Source organism: Sciurus vulgaris (assembly GCF_902686455.1).
Source record: "Sciurus vulgaris genome assembly, chromosome: 5".
In the NCBI taxonomy this organism is placed as follows: domain Eukaryota; kingdom Metazoa; phylum Chordata; class Mammalia; order Rodentia; family Sciuridae; genus Sciurus; species Sciurus vulgaris.
In genome coordinates, this window is record NC_136465.1 from 47,675,912 (window position 1) to 47,689,111 (window position 13,200).

The window sequence follows — 13,200 nt, forward strand, 5'->3', positions numbered from 1 at the left end:
AAATCATGTGAAAGGTAGAGAGAAGTCCTATGAAGTAAAGCCCTGAAAATCAGAACTAATTTGGATTTTTTTCTAAATGAAATGGCAGGTGGCTTTATGTTGCAGGCATGGGGAGGGGAAACATGATTGGATTTGCAATTTGAAAAGATCCCTCTAGGTATATCCCACTCAGCAAAGTAGAGTAGCTCTGGTTTTTATTTGTCCAATTCAGTTCATTGTCCACCTTCTTCTGATCATTTGCATCTTGCCCTCCCTGGATGAGCACATGACCCAGGCCTGGCCATGCTTGGCATCCCCTATCCCGGGCCTGAGGCATTGGTGAGGAGTGGGCTGGTGATGAAAGGTCAGTCTCGCAGTGTCCTTCTCTGAGATATCTCAGTATGGGTTAACAAGAAATGGATCTGGGGCTGGGGAGACAGCTCAGTCGGTAGAGTGCTTGCCTTGCATGCACAAGGCCCTGGGTTTGATCCCCAGCACCGCAAAAGGAAAAAAAAAAAAAAAAAAAGAATGAAAAAAAAAAAAAAAGAAATGGATCTGCCTCTGCCATCACAGAGCTAGGAGGATGTAAAGATTAAGCTGTCGGCAGTACCTTTCATATCACACAGGAAAGACCTGTAGGTATAGAGGATGAAGTCAGGTAAAGCAATCTGAGAGGAGAGATAGATGAGAAGAAAGAGTCAGGGATTTCTTGTTCAAGTCTCTGAGGTTTAGCTCCTGGGGACTAAACCTTAACTTGTTCAACACACAGAGTCGATAATTTCTCCCACACTTAAGCTTGTAGGATTTCTGACCTTACCATCAGAAGAGTCCTCCCTAATTCAGCAGACTTCTTGACACCAAGTATTTGGGGTTTTGTTTTGCTTGCAGTCTTTACCTCTTGGGGGATGGAAGAGAGGGCAGGAAGGAATAGGAAGTAAATAGGAGGGGCGAGTGGCTTAATATATTTCCCACAGAGGAAGAATCAGAGGGACACGAGCAATCCTGCCTCTAGCATCAGGGTCCCCATGGAGAAGACACAAGTGTTTGAATTTCCTTTTCTGGGTATGTGATTAGGATAACATTTCACCCACTTGAATTCCGGCAAAGCCATGGGACTTGCTCTGGGTATTAAACATGATTAGAAACAATGAAGATGATTGCTGGACAGCAGCTCTACAGACCAGTGTGTGGCTTGCCAGATTCCCCTTCCCCCCTTGTCTCTGCAAGGAAAATTTTCTTGTCGTGGAAGCTTAGGTCCCCAAGTATTCTTGATGGAGAGGCATTTAAAAAACAAACAAAACAAAACAAAAAAAAAAAACCCTGCTTAGCTCACTATAAGAAATGCTATCTAGATAATGAAAATGTCCTATTAGAAAGCAACCTGCTACTATTTTTTCTTTCTCTTTCATGTAGATGTATTAAAACAAAATTAGAAAACTGTATACAGTTTTATATTGCACTTTTAAAATTTAATTTAAGATTGTAACCAAGTAGTAACTTTTACCTATGGTATTTTCCAATCTTCTTAAATAATGTAATACCATTAAAGCCTAAATTCTACAGGACCGGAAATGTACCATGTTCGGCAAAGTTTTAGTATACTATAGAAGTCTTAGGTACTTCTAGTGGATTCTGAATTTTAAAAGAAGAAACATTTAATTTATTTAGCCTTTAGTATCTAGCACTAGACTTATGTAATAGGTATTGTGGAGGACAGAGAGATCCCTTCTATACTCATTAGTTCTTAGGGCTTTTTGATTAAAATATAGGAACCCAAATAATATAAGAGCTGATTAATAAGAGAAAGCATAAAAGTTTTATTGATTTTGCATGTACATGGGGTCTTCATGAGACAGTGGAGTCTGAAGAAATGACTAAAGCATGACACTTTTATGTTGTTTAGACAAAAAAATAGTAAGTTTGGAAGGAATGAGAGGACTGATGAATCTGGATGCATCTCTACATAGGGAGAGGAGGATGGAGATTTAGAAGTTCATGGAAGATGAGGACTACTTTTGCTGATTCAGCTTCACTGCAGCCCCAATCACGAGTCTCTGGTGATCAGGGCTATTTTTCAGCTTTGGTATGTGAAGAACATCCCTCCCACAAGAATCCTTATGGCTTGCTGCATGTAGGAAAATACAGGTCAAATGGCCCTTTCTGAAATTATACTTCTTCAAGTGATTCAGCTTGACATAATCAACATACCAATTTGGCACAATTTGGAATCACATGACCTTCTTAGGCTAAACATGTTTAATGACTAGATGAAGAATGAAACTCCAGCCAAATGAGCGATATCTCTTTTTTTACTTTAAAATTTTATTTGTTTTTATTATTATTATTTTTTGGTACCAGGGATTGAACTCAGGGGCACTCAAACACTGAGCCACATCCCCAGCCCTATTTTGTGTTTTATTTAGAGACAGGGTCTCACTGAGTTGCTTAGTGCCTCATTATTGCTCAGGCTTTGAACACTTGATCCTCCTGTCTCAGCCTCCTGAGCCACTGGGATTACAGGCATGCGCCCACCATGCCCGGCTAAAATTTTATTTTTAACAGTTTTATTTTGGTATAATTGACACATAACAACCTATTTAAATATTTAAAGTGTATAATTTTATAAGTCTGACATATGTATGCACCCAGGAAGCCACCAAGGCAATCAAGATGATGAACGTATCCATCACCCCTAAAGTTTCCTTGTGCCCCTCTATAATACATCCCTTCCACCTATCCCCACCATGAACAATCTTCCTTAATGTCATGTTTCTGAAATAGAAGGAGTGATAGATGGGTGCACCTTGGGGTATATATCCAACTATCATGATTTCCAAGGTAACTTTGAACATGTGGTGTGTCCACAAATAAAATGAAGATTTTTTTCCCAAGTGTAAAACTTCCTAATGATCACTGCTAAATGCACACATGCACACATATATGAAAAGTAAAAATAGAGCTGCCAAAAAGGCTTCCAGGGAAAAGCTTTTCCTACTGTGTCATCAGAGAGCTGAGACACTGCACATGACCTGCAGAGATAGGGATCTACATCTGAGAAGGCTTTGTTTTGTCTCCCAAAAAAGCTACATATATTATACCTTAATGCCTAAATTCTACAGGATCTGAAATGTATCATGTTCTGCAAAGTTGTAGTATACTTTGCAGTGGTTCCTTTCCCCAGAGACAACATATCATTTGTGTCATGTCTGGCTTCTACCTATAATTTATAATCTACACCTCATGGATTCAAAAAAGAAGATTAGAACTCTGTTTCATGCCAGTGCTGGGTTAATATCCTATAATATTCTTTTACTCAGAGTAACGTCCTTTTACTAATACCTCTCCCTGTTGAAAACCTTTCAAGGGTCTTCTACCGTTATCAAAACCTTCCACAAGTTGGTGCCAGCCTATGTCTCCTGTCTCAGATACCGTAACTGCCCCAATTGCAATTTCAGCTCCACCCAAAGAAATCTGCTATGGTTTGGCTATGGTTTGAGTCTGTCCCCCAAAATTTCACAAGCTGGAAGTTTGGTTCCAGTGTGGTGATGCTGAGGTGGTGGTAGCTTTACGAAGTAAGACCTTGAAGATCCTAGTGCAGGGTAATGAGGTCATGAGGACATCATCCTTAGAAGGCATTAATGTTGGTCTTGTGGAGTGGTCTGTTCTTATAAGAGCAAGTTGTTATAAAAAGATCAAGCCTGGTTCCTGAATTCCTCTGACTTCCTGTTTCACCATATCTTCACTCTTCCTCTTATGCACACTCCTGCCAAACTCCAATATTTGCCATATTATGATGTGGCCAGGCAGGTCCTCACCAGAGACTGAACGAATGTAGCCACTTGATCTTGGACTTTCAGTCTCCCAGATTAGAAGCTAAATATACCTGTTTTCCTTATATATATTCCCAGCCTCAGATATTTTACACAGCAACAGAAAATGGCTAACATATCTACTCCCTTTTTCCTGAGTGGGCCTTGTATACAGTCCTTATTCAGGTCTTTGGTGAAATCAGCAGGCTATTCTCTATCATCTGAAATGCTCTCCTACCACATTCTCCTTCAAAATCTCACCTAGTTTTCAAAGTTTAGCACAGCTTCTTCTTTCTCCATAAAGGCTTTGTGAATAACTATAGATAAAAATGGTCTCTCCTGATATTTCTATATATTAAAAATTTATTGTGTCTATCCCTCTTACATCGTTTCTCCTGATACCATCTTGAGCACCCAACTCTGTGTTCCCAATGTATTATAAGTTCTTGGAGGGTGGGTATGATATTTGATCCATATATGTGTGATCCATGTGTGTGTATATATATATATGCCCATGGATATATATACATATGTATATATATGATGTATATATGGATAACACATATGGATTCATATAATTCAAGTTATATATACATGGATTACAAATATATGGATCATATGTGTGTGTGTCAATAATTAGTTATAATAGCAAATGAATCAATGGGCTGTTTCTTTAACTCCCTTTGCAAAACAATAATACTTTACTCCAGCAAGTTGTTCTTCAAGTCTTTAGTTATGAATTATAAATACAGTACCGTGGGGCCAGCAGCACTCAGAGAAGAGCAGAGCTAGTACTGAGCTTAACCTGGTTTTGTTTTGTGTTTTATGATTCCCTGTTCTAGAAGAGGTTTGTTTTATAGACATATACTAGGTATGTAACTGCCACATTTTTGTAACTAAAACCAATTATAAATATTATAAATGCCACAGAACATAAGTATTAGAGAAAGAGCAAAAGCCTCTGCTTTAAATTTCAAAGATATGCTCAAAACATAATTCCAAATACAAGTTGATCAAGACAGTTAAAAGCTTTATATTATAAAAAAGATAATTATAATATATGTAGCCTTTTCACTTTTTAATCCAAGGTACTTCAAACTTAACATCTCTATATTATTTTTTAAAAAAATATCACTTAAGCCTTAGAAAAGAAGTAAAAATAAATATGTTCATATGATTTTACTTACCCCAAAATACGTTTTTCTACTTGGTGCACAAATAAACTTCAGGTTACTTTATATCACATTATTGTAACATTGAAAATTATGGGACTTGGGATTAATTAGGCTTATTTAATAAGCACATTACCAAAAACATAGTATTTAAATTTCAAGAAGAGCTAGAAGCCACTAACCTGAGTCATCTTGTGATTTACAAGAAAATTACTTCTTGACTTTGTAAATCATGGCAGTTTCCACCCTCAGAGAGTGACAGTTGTTTCTCATGACTCAATGTGTAATGTAAATGAAAAGTAGTAGGAGTGAAATCAAATAGCGTGGTCCTTCACATGATCAGCCACTTGGTATGAGTCTGAAGGGAATACAGGCCCTACAAGGAAAAAATAAATACTGAGGTCATTTTACATAATAAAATACTGAAACAGTTAAGCCCAGCCTGACCTCTTGACCTATGCATAAGCTATCCAGAGATGAAGGAACTACAGAGAAAGATTAATATGCCAGAATTACAAGAAGAGTTTATAAACCAATTCTTCAGCTTTCTATAAAATATACAGTACTTTCTCCCAAAATTAGATTGAATGATTTCATTTTGTTCCTGGAAAAATTACAAGGATGGAGAGTAAACTCTGTATCCAGTGACTAAATTAAATATATACGAACTATTTAAGACAATGTTACTCAATTATATTATTCTGATACAACAGGACTGCTTGGTATTTGTTCCTAATATCAGCCACTTCCATTACTGTGACAAGTACTACTGGTTATTCTTCATTGTTTATACTTAATTTTTTTCTTTTTTATAAATTTGTCATGAGCCCCATCAAAAGGTTCTTCGCTACTTAAAAAAAATTGTACTTTGCATACCAAAAGATACTTCGTAATATAAAGGTGTTGGGGTATAGCATGAGATTCCCAAGAGCAGCCTAGTATTGTAGGAAAAGCCCCCTTATAATTACCCCAGGCCCTAATTGCTTGTCTGTAAATGAGATGAATGGACTTAAGTCTAGATTGCAACCATTTTTCCTGGTCTCCATACCTCTTGTGTATACACCACACTGCCACAAACCAGCTGTACTTCTTACTACACAGTGATTCTCAAGATAGCAGTGTGGGATGCACGTGGCTTTCCCCAACTTCCGGCTGCTGCCCACCTCACTCTGATCTGGATCCCTATTTAAGAATCATCCCTCTGTGTGTACTTTGGCAAACTTCCCTCTGGTCTTGGGAATCTGCATGCATATTTATTCCTGAGGCAACTCTTTCCTAATCATATGGAAGCATATGAACTGTGCTATTGAGAGTCATAGAGCTGGCTATGTAGGAGGTACATTTAACAAGGATTTTGAAAGAGCTACCACTCAAAGCATCTCATCTTTCCTCGTACAGTTTTAGAATCTAGCTTAATTATAAAGGAGAATGCATTTGTTAATTCATCCCATGCAGGGCTGGAAGTTAAAGGCTCTCTACTTGGATGCCCTTCCAGACCCTACCCTAGGCATCCACTATCCCAGACGACTTGGCTCTCTATTTATCTTTCCTTCAGGGATTAGTGCCCAAGGGTATTAGCCCTCTCAGATAGCTACTCAGACAGTCTTTAACACCATAGTCAGGAAGAGTAACCAATGAAAAGGAGTTTAGATAGTACAGAAGGTGTATGTGAGCTATTTGGGTGGGAGTGGGAGCTGGAGATTTTTCTATATGTTCAATCCATATCTTCCAAACCTAGACATGTTACTGACTTCCCTTAATTTTTCAAAATTATAGTAAAAATTTGCCTCTAAAATGTATGGATTCTATCTTCAGCAAGAAGTTGCTGAGTAAGGATAAACTAGTATAGTACTAGCTAAAAAAAGAAAGCTGAATGTTAATAAGTCCTTTTACTATAGCAGCCATATAGCTCTGCATATTTAGAAGGGAAAGAAGTGCATTTCCCCCTCTTCTTTCTCCTTAAATAAATGGGAAGCCATCTTCTTCTAGGGCAAAGTTCCATAACGCAAACCTTCTACAATTTGGGGGGTAAGCCATGTGTGTGAATTGTCCTAGGAAGAGGGTCAACACCTTAAACCATGGCTCAGGCAAAGTCAGGTTTTTTTTTTTTAAATATTAATATTCTGTACCAATTTAAAAATTACATATTCATCTATTTGACAAATATTAATTGACTATTTGCCAGGAAAATATTCTTTCTGATACATATAAGGCACTAGGGATAAAGATACCCAAAACCCAGGATTTAATATGGGAAATATACAAAGAAGTAGAAAACTGAAATATAGTAGAACTTCTACCTTTGGGATGGTTAGATCCTGAGAGCATTCAAATTAGTAAGCTCATGTCTTGCTTTATTTTATCCTAATAATCACAGAGTAAATATATAGATATAATTTAATTAACCCCATTACAAATTGCTAAATGTTATGGACTTCTAGATCACTCATAAATATTCAAAACCACACATGCCAATGGTCCATATCTGGAGTGTTCAATGTTATGATCCAAGTGTGTACAGGTAACATAGGGGCACAGGGAGAGACAACTAATCTGGCCTACGGTGGTGGGGGGCAACAAAGACTCCCCCAAGGGGATCGCATCCAAACTGAAGCTCCAAAGATGGGTAGGGGTCAACTAAAAAGGGGTGATTCTGGGCCCAAGAAACAGCATATACAAAAAGGAAGAAATTAGACCAATTACAATCTCTTGGATAAATTTAAGGCAAACTAATAACAACAACCTAAAAGTAACACACAAATATATTAATTACTTACTATAGGCCAGGCCCTCTTGCAAGCATTTAGCATATTACATTAGCTCCCTGAAATCTTCCCAATAACTATATGAAGTTGGAATTACCATTTCTCCCAACTTCCAGACAAAAAATCTGAGACAAAGAGAGCACAAGTGACTTTCTCAAAGTAACACAGCTAATAATGGCAGAGCCAGGATTTGAACCTAGGAAACTTGACTCCAGAGTTCACATTCCTAACTCCAGTTGATGGGAAAGAAAGGAGGAAGGGAAGGGAAAGAGAAATAAAAGGTTGTAATAGTAAGTAGAAGTTAGGTCACACAGGACCTAAGTCAGTCTTCTAAGGGTCTAGATTTTATCCTGAATATAAAATGGGGAACCCCTGGGTTATTTAAGCAGGAGCAATGGCAAAATTGGACCTGGGTTTTAGGAATCTCTTATGGCAATAGTGCAGATTAGTATTGCCTGGATGGGTCACAGTGAAGACAGAGAAAGAACCTGGTCAAACTCTTCAGACAAACAATGATAGTAAAGATACTTAAAAGGGGTTAAAAAAAAAAAAAGGAGAAAGTGTCGAATTGATAGGACCTGCTGACTGATAAAGAAATAAGGCAAAGAACACACTGAAGGTGAAGTTGTGGTAAAGATGGGGCCAACATAGCCAGATGTACCACTTTAGTAGATGTACTACTAAAGAGAAGTAGAAGAAAAAATGTGCCAGGTAAACAATAGGAAACTTTGATAGGAATCATATAAAGTCTCTGAGAAATGCTTCCTGTGGAATGCATGTGCATATATCCAAAGACATTTGTTTAAGATTTATGCATTTGCGGGACATAGAATATAAGAAAGACTAAATGTTGTTAATGGGTTTTGAAATGCCAGTGTGATCACCAATGTGCTTTATTTTATATTACCATATGCACTGTTTGTATAGTTCTTTATAGTCTACATTTGACTGCAGCACTTTCCAGATAGAGGCAACGTCTCTTAATATCTTTTGCATCTTTGCTTTATACTGCAATTTACAGTGTTCAATACACATCTACTACATAAGTAGGCAAAGAAAGAAAAATGAGTTAAAACGATGGTGTATGATGTTTCTCTAGAAAGAATGCAAGAGGATGTGGGGTTTTCAATCTTGGGCAGTGTTTCTGTAATATCTGAAGGACATACGAGTAAGATGGACCTGAAGCTCAAGACAGCAGACTGGATTAAAGATCCTGTAAAAACCATCAGTATCCTAGGCATTATCCTAGAGCTTGGCAGTTACAGTCCCGGACATAAATTAAATCAAAAGATAATGTGCAGAGTAAGAAAAGGAATGAGGTCAGAACACCAAGGGTCACCAATGTTTAACCCCATTAATGCCAGCACTGGAGGAGCAGATAGCCACCTGCATGAGAATGCTACCATTATGGTTTGGCTACGCGGTATCTCTCAAAAGTTCCTGTGTTGATGCAGGAAGCGAAATGATTCAATTATGAGAGCCATAACCTAATCAGTCCATCCAGATTTGAATGGAATAATTGGGTGGTAACTCTTAGGTAGGTGGGGTGTGGCTGGAGGAAGTTAGTTCACTGGGGGCTGCCCTGGAAGGATGCATCTTCCCTGTGGGCCCTTCCCTTCCTCTCTATCTACTTCCTGGCTGCCCTGAGTTGAGCAGCTTTCCTCTTGGGCTTGGCTTGCCTTCCCTTGGGTCACAATGCTCAGCCCTACCTTAGAGCCCAGAGGGATGGAACAAGCCACCCATAGACTAAACCCCTGAAACTGTGAGCCCAAAATAAACTTCTTCTCCTCTAAATTGTTCCTGTCAGGTGTTATGTTCACAGCAATGAAAAGGTAACAGAGCTACCATAATTGAATTGAATTCAAGAAATACTGACTAAGCACCTACTAGGCAACAGTTGCATGGGAAGGTCTAAAACTATAGGTTAACACAAGACTAGCACAGAATAACAGCTGAATCACAATGGGAGGGAGCAAGTATGTAACCGATTGACAGAAAATTACAGATAGCAAGTAATATTCGCTTCTGTAGTCTGGGGATGACATTTTGACTCTGCCTCCCTCTAAATAATGAGGCAAGTGAAACAGCCTCATTAATATTCCCAACTCTACACTGAACTCCTTAATGATCTGTCAGAGAGATCACAGTGAAAATGGAAGGTGGAGGAACAACGGCCATTTCTAATTGAAATTCTATGAGCAGAACAAACTCAGGGCTTCAAAACAAAGCATGTGGCACTGACAGACTATGACCCCCTCTATAGTCCCAACAGGGACCAAAGGGTTATGGAAAATAATATTCCTACAAGACAGTTCCCCAAGAAAAATGGAGGGACAGTGTGACTTGGGAGAAGGGAGGCGAAATTAATGCCAAACATTAAACCTCTTCCAGTAAATCCTTTCCCAATAACAATGGGCCCTAAAGGAAAGGGGCAAACACTAAATGCTGGGCCCTAAATTTTGAACTTCCCCCATCACAAATTAGTCCTAAATGGAGGAACAGAAAATACTGAAACTCTGGGAAACAATGGTTCCCAGAGAAAGAAAAGCAATGGGCAAGATTTGAGTACTCATCCCTTAGGATCTGGACTCCTATCTCCCCAGATAATAACGAGTTTCAACCTTTTTACAACTGCCTTCCTAAGTTAAAGTTCTAACCTGAATGACTGGCCCCTGACTGTCAAAACTGCACGTCTTCAGTCTCCAATGAAACTATAAAACCCAGGATCCTTCTGTAACCTGGCGGCCAGCACCATACCCAGAAAATTGGCCCTCCCATGCCTGATCTATGGACCTTGCTGCAGAATAAAGGAAAGTTTGCTGATCCGAGGTTTGCTTCCCATCTCCTGTCTCCATCATTTGTGAGCCATGAGCTTACAGGGACTATAAAGTTACCTGGAGAAACTATATGTTGAAAGAAAATAGGCAACTGCAGGGAAGTTTATCTTAAAGGAAAAGGACCACATATGCCCTAAGAGTATTTTGTTTTTCTTGAAAATTTTCAAGGATTCCACGTCTAAATGGACTTCTGTTAGGAGTAGGCTATCATCTCCAGTATCTATATAAAAGAAATGAATGTGATAACATGCAGGTGGGAACGTAAGTGTGTATGGCTACAGGAGGGTGATATAAAAAATAGAAAACAAGAATTCATAGCACAATATTGATCCCAAGATCCCTTATCAAAGGTTGTTCCTCTACAGGCAATGCTGTAGCCATATTGGATGTAACTGTGTTGCAATTCATTTTGATTTAGTAGATTAGAGGATGCCAGAAAAGAACAAGAAAATCAAATATGAGATTCAAGGAAAATGAAAATAAAGTACCAGCTTCCCCCAGGCATTCGCTGCTGGTGTCAATTTGACAAAACCAGCTCTCAGTCTTTGCTAAGACAAAAGGAATAGCATCCCGGGAATAGCAGCTTGCAAGAAGATGGTTCTGCTATTATAAATGACAATACCAGAGCAGAAGCAAAACCTTCATTATTCTCCCTCTTTCTCTCAGGAAGGATGGTTTAGGCAGGACGGGGGATGAGGAATCCCACAGTCATATCACTGGCAAAGGATTGTTTGAAAAGCAGCTTTTAAATGAAGGCCCTGGTGGTCAACTGTAATCTATAAATCATCTAATGGTCTTCCAGCAACGGGATTGGGGGGAAATGTGAGGATGATTTACGTATCAGCCTCTTTCACAGAATATATTTACAATATAATTGACCCCCAAACAGACATTCCAGGAAAAAATAGTCTGTGTATTGACGTTTCAGGAAGAGAATTTCATTTGCATACAAGGTAGAATGAAATCTGGGCTATCAACATCTTATCCTGTGCATTCTACCTCAGACTCTCTCTTCTCACCTATTTCCCCATCTCCATGCCACCTCCTCAACCTAAGGTCAGGCCCTCACCTGGGCCAGGAGTTCCCACTCCTGTGGATCTCACAGTCCAGAAAAGTCTCAAAGAGACATGTGCAGAACCAGAAGGAACAGGTGATTTTTTCATTGTAAGATAGGACATAGATACCTTACATGGTAAGCTAGGACATAGATAGATAGGTGGACAGATAGATAGACAGATAGAATAGGTCTAGATATTTTAAAATCTATCATTTACTATTACCATAATTACATAGATAAAGGGAAAAGTTATATCCCACAAAAGTTGGCAGGCCGTAATTTCAGACTAAAGGAGAGTCTTTTAAAATTCAATAAATTTCAGCTTTATGAAAAACTCACTAGGCCATCCTTAAAGTTCTCATTTCACTACAGATTGAATGAAAAGACGGTCACAAACTGACAGTAAAATAACTGAGTTTGGAAAACAGACTGATAAGATGATTGCCAACCCTCCCTGGCTGGGGCTCCGCCTCCACGGCTCTGTGCTCTGAAACTCCTCCTCTACCTTACCACCCTGTGCTCCCACTCTCAGGCACTAGAGAAAGTCTAAATACCTTAACATGCCACCCAAAGCCCTCCACAATCAGCCCCAAACCCCCCTGCAGCACCTCCTCTTAAGAGAAGATGCCCAATCCATGCCCTCTGCTCTACTAGTGCTGCAGGACAAGAGGGACATAAACCATCAGCAAACTCCTTGTTTCAGGGGATGAGTACTTTCCACCAGACTGCAAGTCAATCCATTGCTTTTTTTCATGGAAAAACCCTTGTTGTGAAAAAAGAAAAAGGAATTAGTGAATTGGTTATTCAATTCTGTATGAACTTCCAGTCTAGTACCTTCCTGACTGGCAATTCTCTCAGGTTTTGGACAGTTGAAGTTTTCATGCTTTTGGTTCCCTCTTTGCCTGGAATTTTCTTCTTCCTCTAGACCACCTAAAAGACATAATTGAGACCCAACTCATGTCACCTCTCGATGAAGTCTTTCTTATGCCCCAGAAAGGATTCATCACTGATGCTCCCTGTGTTGTCCCTGAATTATACACTCACACGTGGGTCTTGGCAATGTGGTGGCCATTCTTTAGTTTATACTAGCTGTCTAATATCCTGTTGCGTTTTCTATTGGGAACCCCATAGTGTGCAGTACTGGTGGGATCTGGGCCTTGCCTCTCACCATAGACACTGGAACAGAATATTTCCCACTCCCTGTGCCCTGGTGAGATGGTATAGGGAGTTGCCTGGTGACCCCCCCTCCCCAAAAATTGTCCATGACCTGACTTCTGGAACCTGTGAATGTGATCTTATTTGGAAAAAGGGGCCTGAAAATTAAAGATCTCAACATGAGATCATCCTGTATTGTACAGGTGGACCTTACATCCAATGACAAGTGTCTTCATAACAAGTGGAAGAGGAGAAGGTGGAGAGGAAAAGTCTAGAGGCAGGGATGAGAGAAGAGCTGTCACAAGTCAAGAAATGCCTACAGCTACAAGGAGCTGGAAAAGGCAAGGAAGGATTCTCTTCTAGAACCTTCAAGGGGAGCATAACTCTGCTGAGGAGTGATTTAGGACATCTCCAGAGCCATGAGAG

The 13,200-nt window shown here is 39.3% G+C and overlaps 1 protein-coding gene across 11 annotated transcripts in view; it reads right to left on the reverse strand.

Moving 5' to 3' along the window:
* The window catches only part of TRMT9B (tRNA methyltransferase 9B (putative)), a 55,369-nt gene that overhangs the window by 21,398 nt on the left and 20,771 nt on the right, over nt 1–13,200 (reverse strand). For 9 of the 11 annotated variants that reach the window (XM_079142758.1, XM_079142756.1, XM_079142759.1 and 6 more), the window contains one exon: nt 5,143–5,336. The gene's annotated coding sequence lies outside the window, so the exon portion shown is untranslated. Of the gene's footprint in view, nt 1–5,142; nt 5,337–12,453; nt 12,550–13,200 lie in introns of all 11 variants that reach the window. The other 2 variants (XM_079142755.1, XM_079142754.1) reach the window with 1 other exon arrangement.